This window comes from Monodelphis domestica, chromosome 2 (genome assembly GCF_027887165.1).
Source record: "Monodelphis domestica isolate mMonDom1 chromosome 2, mMonDom1.pri, whole genome shotgun sequence".
Classification (NCBI taxonomy): domain Eukaryota; kingdom Metazoa; phylum Chordata; class Mammalia; order Didelphimorphia; family Didelphidae; genus Monodelphis; species Monodelphis domestica.
This window is the reverse complement of record NC_077228.1, coordinates 210,861,031-210,866,441: the sequence shown is the minus strand read 5'-3', so window position 1 is coordinate 210,866,441 and position 5,411 is coordinate 210,861,031.

Below are 5,411 nucleotides of genomic sequence, written 5' to 3'. Positions count from 1 at the left end.
AAACTCCTTGCTAAACAATGAAAGTACTTGGACCCATGCTTATAATAAGGCAAGGAGTTCTTTGAGCCATGCCTGTTTTTTAGAATTGATACAATGAGATGCTAGGTACCTAAAAGGGTCGGGCAAGTTTTCTCTTAATGAGATTAGTTGACTCAGCTGTGTTTTCACTGGTTCAGACTTACTGAGGAGATTAGTCGACTTAGCAGGAATTCAGATGGGCAGTCCTTTGGAAAACGTCTAAGAGGTGACATAGGAGAAAAACCCCTATATAAGAAAAAGCAGAATCTCTTGAGAAAAAAAAAATCCTTTTGGAGGATCTCTGATGAGGAAATTTTTAACATTCACAAGTCTGAGAAATTTCAAGATTTACATAGCCCAGTGGTGGTGAAACTTTTAGAGACCAAGTGCCTAAACTACATCCTCATGCCCCACCTGAGTTGCCCCCTTACCCCAGACAGGGAAGGGAGGAAGCACTCTCATTGGGTGGGCAAAGGGGTAAGTGATGGGAGAAATGGCCACATTCAAGTGTGGTGGAGGGGGGAAGGGGAGCAGCCCCCCTCCCCCCTAGCACAAGTGCCATAGGTTTGCCAACATAAACCTAGTCCAAAGTAGGAGTTTAGTAAACATTTATGGACCACCACTTGTTGATTCATGAATCAGATATCATTTTATGGTATTATTCTTTGTTTCAAGAAAGTTCTGATGAACTTCACTCTGCTCTGATGGAAACCTCACTGTATATATGTATGCATGTATATATATAAATACTTAGTATTAATTCTAATTATAATTCTTAGCAAGTTAATTATTTAGTTTAATTAATTACTAATAATTAATTCTAAGTATTGATTCCAAGTCAGAAGAGTAGTAAGGGCTATGCAATTGGGGTTAAGTGAGTTGCCCAGAGTCATGCAGTGAGGAAAATCTGTTCAGATTTGAACCCAGGATCTCGTCTCCATGTTTGGCTTTCTATTCCAATGAACTATCTAGCAACCCTATTTGCATGCTATTTTCTAGTGTTCTTTTAAATTTTTATTGGTAACTTTTGTTTTTTCATCACCTTCATTTCCAAATGTGTCTCTCCACCTTATGAGTTATTTTTTGTGACAATGAATTTAAAAAGAAAGGAAATAAAGTAGTTTGGCAAAACTCACACATAATCAAGTCTGAGAGTATATTCAATGAAAGGTGCCTGCGCAAAAAAGGAAGTTTCCCAATGTTCTCCCTCCTTCCCTTCCTTCCTTCCTTCCTTCCTTCTCTTCCTTCCTTCCTTCCTTCCTTCCTTCCTTCCTTCCTTCCTTCTCTTCCTTCTTTCCTTCCTTCCTTCCTTCTTTCCTTCCTTCCTTCCTTCCTTCCTTCCTTCCTTCCTTCCTTCCTTCCTTCCTTCCTTACTTCCTCCCTTCCTTCCTTCCTTCCTTCCTTCCTCCCTTCCTTCCTTCCTTCCTTCCTTCCTTCCTTCCTTCCTTCCTTCCTTCCTTCCTTCCTCCCTCCCTCTCTTTCTTTCTCTCTCTCTCACATTTTATCAGCTAGATTGTATCTTCTTCTATGCCCCAGTCTGGGAGTTGGATAGTGTGATGTGTGCTAACCTAAATGGTAACTGGGACAGGGTAACTGAGGCTTTGGCTCTGAATGCTGACAGCTATGGGGACAAGGTATATATACTACCTCCAGCAGTCTTCTAGCTCATCATCACTGTGTATTATGTTCCTCCCTACCAGCCTGCCCCATAGGGAGCCACTTTACCACTCATGAGTTCTCAACCCATCCCTACTCCCAGTGTTCTTCTGCCATGCTCCTCCACCTTCTCCTGGAGGATTGCAAGGGAGAAACTATTTATCACCTGCGCCCCGTGTAGGAGTGAAACAGATTCTTGGAGGTGTGGTGGGCAACCCCCTGTCTCAGGAAGACTGAATTTGGTGTGAACTACTTTCTGTACCACACCACCAGCTGCCCCCTCCCCAGATTTGCCCTGGGTGTACGAATTCATACTTAGAGTCCTGATGCCACCCTCAAAATGTCTCTTCCTCTCTTGGATAGGCAGGGATTACTCTAAAGGGATTTCCCTCTGAAATCTGTTTCCTATTAGGAACTGTGATGGTAGGTGAGAGAATCAGATCTGTAGTGTGAGGGAGACCTTATTTTGGGGATCTGCAGAGAAATACTTCCAGAGGCCAATAGTCTCAAGATCTCTAGAAAAAAAAAAAAAGAAAGTGCAGTCAGCCTCAAGTCCAGTGGGAGAATGTGGGAGTCGGCCAGAAACGGAAATGGTTTTCAAATTCATGGAGCCATTGGGGGAGGAGCAGAGACATAGACATGGTTTCTCTGGAGGTCAGGAGAGAAGCTTCATTAGGGAGGTTGCAGATAAGAAGGAATGTAGGGAAAGCTTAGGGGTTTCTGAACCCAGAGCAAAATGAATTCCAGGAGACCTGAAATACCTGCATCTTTGCAAAACCAAATCTATTAACTAGAAACTGAGGACTGACTTTTTTTTTTTTTAGTCAAAGCAATCAATCCCCAAACTGATTCCAGGGGACTAGACTGAAAGACTGAATCAGATGGGAGAGGGAGGAGGGAGGCCTGTGATTGTTCTTTCAGTACTAGTATAACCAGCAGATGCCACTGTGGAGCAGACTTTAGTTAGACACACACACAAAAACCAACAACTCTCCTTTAGGAATTTGGGAAACACTGGGAGATTTGTCTACTGCATCCCCTCTCTGAGCAGGCAGTCATATCTGGCTATAATAATAAATGGGTCACTGCTCTTTAGTCAAAGGACAAAAGGAAAGCTGTAGATCCGAGGTAAATTCTGCCTTTTGAGAAGTTTATCAAAGATTATTGATAAAATCACATCCATAAGGTTTCCCCATGCAGTTAGCTCTGGAGCCCCCAGGACAAAATCAGTTCTTGACCACCAAGAGAGAGTTTGGGTTTCTTGACCTATTTTTTACTTCTGTGAATCCCAGCGTCATTGGAGTCTTCCATTTTCCCTTTGCCTGGCACAGAATATATGGGCATGCAGTGCAAGAAAGTATTCCTAGTTGACTGGATTTTTTAAAAAATCATAGTAAAGAAAGAGTTTAAAGAAATAGCAATAAAAATCACATAGAAGTGACCATTTGCAAAACAGGCATCGAGAAGCTGTGAGCTCCCAGAGAACTTTCTTTAATTCTTTTTTTTTTATAAACCCTTACCTTCCATCTTAGAATCAATACCATGAATTGGTTCCAAGGCAAAAGAGAGTAAGGGCTAGGCAGTAGGGGTTTAGTGACTTGCCCAGGGTCACACAGCTAGGATCCAAAACTAGGATCTCTCATTTCTAGGCCTGGCTCTCAATCCACTGAGCTACCTGTCTGTCTGCTTTCTTTAATTCTTAAAGTGGTAGTGGCAGTGAGCATCTTCAGGCAATGTTCTTTGCTCCATTGATGGGAGGCTTTGTCCTAAAGCCAGACTTTTTCACTTAGCCCCTGGTTATGGAGCATACACTTCAAGACACCCCACCTGGTCACCTGGTGCTGTTGCTGTTGTTTCCTTCTCTCCGTATCACTCCATCTCTGTCCCACAGGCAGATTGTTCTCCCCATCTCTTCTATGGCAGAGAGAATCTAGGTTCAAAAGCTCCCAGTCTGGCAGAACTCCACTGCTCAAAATTCAAGATGATCCAGTTTTTCTGAGTTGGAAATGAATATTAACCTTCTAAAACAAGAATTCTTAAAATTGATGTTTCCATTAGAAGGTAGTGAAGATAAAGGCATAGTTTTTTCTCTATCCAAGTTCACACATCCTGTGAAATTATCCATGGCCCCCATTGGGACCTGTGGATTTCAGGTTAAGAACACCGGCTCTAGAACAACTTCTACTACACCCAAAGAATAGTTCAGAATTCTTCCTTTTGCCTGCAGGGAAATTAGCCCCAAACCCATGTGAGTATCCCGATATGCCTGCATTAATTGAAAATGGAAAAGATTCCCACATAACTTTGTAAACTGGCTCTTTGGTTTTTTCATTTTGGACGTGCAGTTGTGATTCATGAGGGTGTTTTTGGGGGGAGGTTGGAGAAGGGAAGGCAGAGGGCATGGTGGGGTCAAGTGATTCAGGACTGATTTGATACTGAGAGGAATTAATTTCATTTTTCTATTCTCTCCTCTTGCTAACACACATTGTACTAGGGTTTAGGATACCAATTACCAAATTTCTCCCACAGTTAGGAAACCAAAGGCAAATAGGAATCTCTTCCCTCCTTTCCCCTAAGAACTGTTAAGCTTCTGGAGGGAAGGAATTGAGCATTTTATTTCCCTTATCATGGGAAGTAAGTGTTTAATAGGTGTCATGGTTGGATGGTATCCTGCCCTTCTTTCACCTGTGAAATGTGGCTAAATCATTCCTACCACATCAGGTGATGGATGCCAGCTCCTAGGTTCAGAGGTGACCTCTATGAATTATCATTCTCCTTTAGACTCCAATCATTCCAGACCAACTGGACTGCCACCAACTGTTCCCTGAAGCCCACTTTCCATCTCTAACTTCCTTGCATTGGCACAAGTCATACTTCATGCTTATATCTTCCTTGAAAGCTCAATTCTGGTACCACCTCCAATGACATCTTCCTTGACCCCCAGGCTTTTTTCTCCTTCTTAAAATTGATATAAAATATTGGTTTTAAGGCAAAAGAGCAGTAAGGGCCAGGCAACTGGGGTTAAGTGTCTTGCCCAGTGTCACACAGCTAGGACGTATCTGAGATCAAATTTGAACCCAGGACATCCAGCCTCAACCTGGCTCTCTATCCATTGAGCCATTCAGCCACCCCTTGTATTTTTTGTCTTTGACACTTCATCATTTAGTACAGTGCTTTGCACATAGAAAGCACTTAATTAATGCTAGTTGAATTCTACAGGGATACATCACAACTTCAAAAGCATATATTCTTTTTCAGTGCAAATAGCTCTAATTTTGTCAGTCTTTACTCTTAGAACAAGGTTCTTCACCTAGAGACCATAGACCCTTTTGGTGCTCCTTGGACAGAATTTGTGGAATTTGTGTATTTAAAGGGAAAAAATTACACGTTAATGTTCACTAACTTCTCATTGAAACTTATTCAATTATTTCAAAACTTAATCTGAGAGTGAATCAAAAGACTGTCTTTGCCAAACGGCTAAAGAGGTCCAATGTACACACATGAAAAAGTTAAAAACTTTTGTTCTAGGATGAGTGTATGCTTAAGGGTGTGACACTGGCAGTGTGCTTGTGTATGAGTGTGATGTGAAATTTATGACTTTTGCCTTGGGATTGGAGAAAGTGACCCAAGACTGTCTGGTATGAGAATGACGCAATATTCTGTGATTGAAGTGGGGAGTGAGCTGATAGAGAAAGAGTCAGAGCCCAGTAGACGATGACGAAAAAAGGACCACCGGG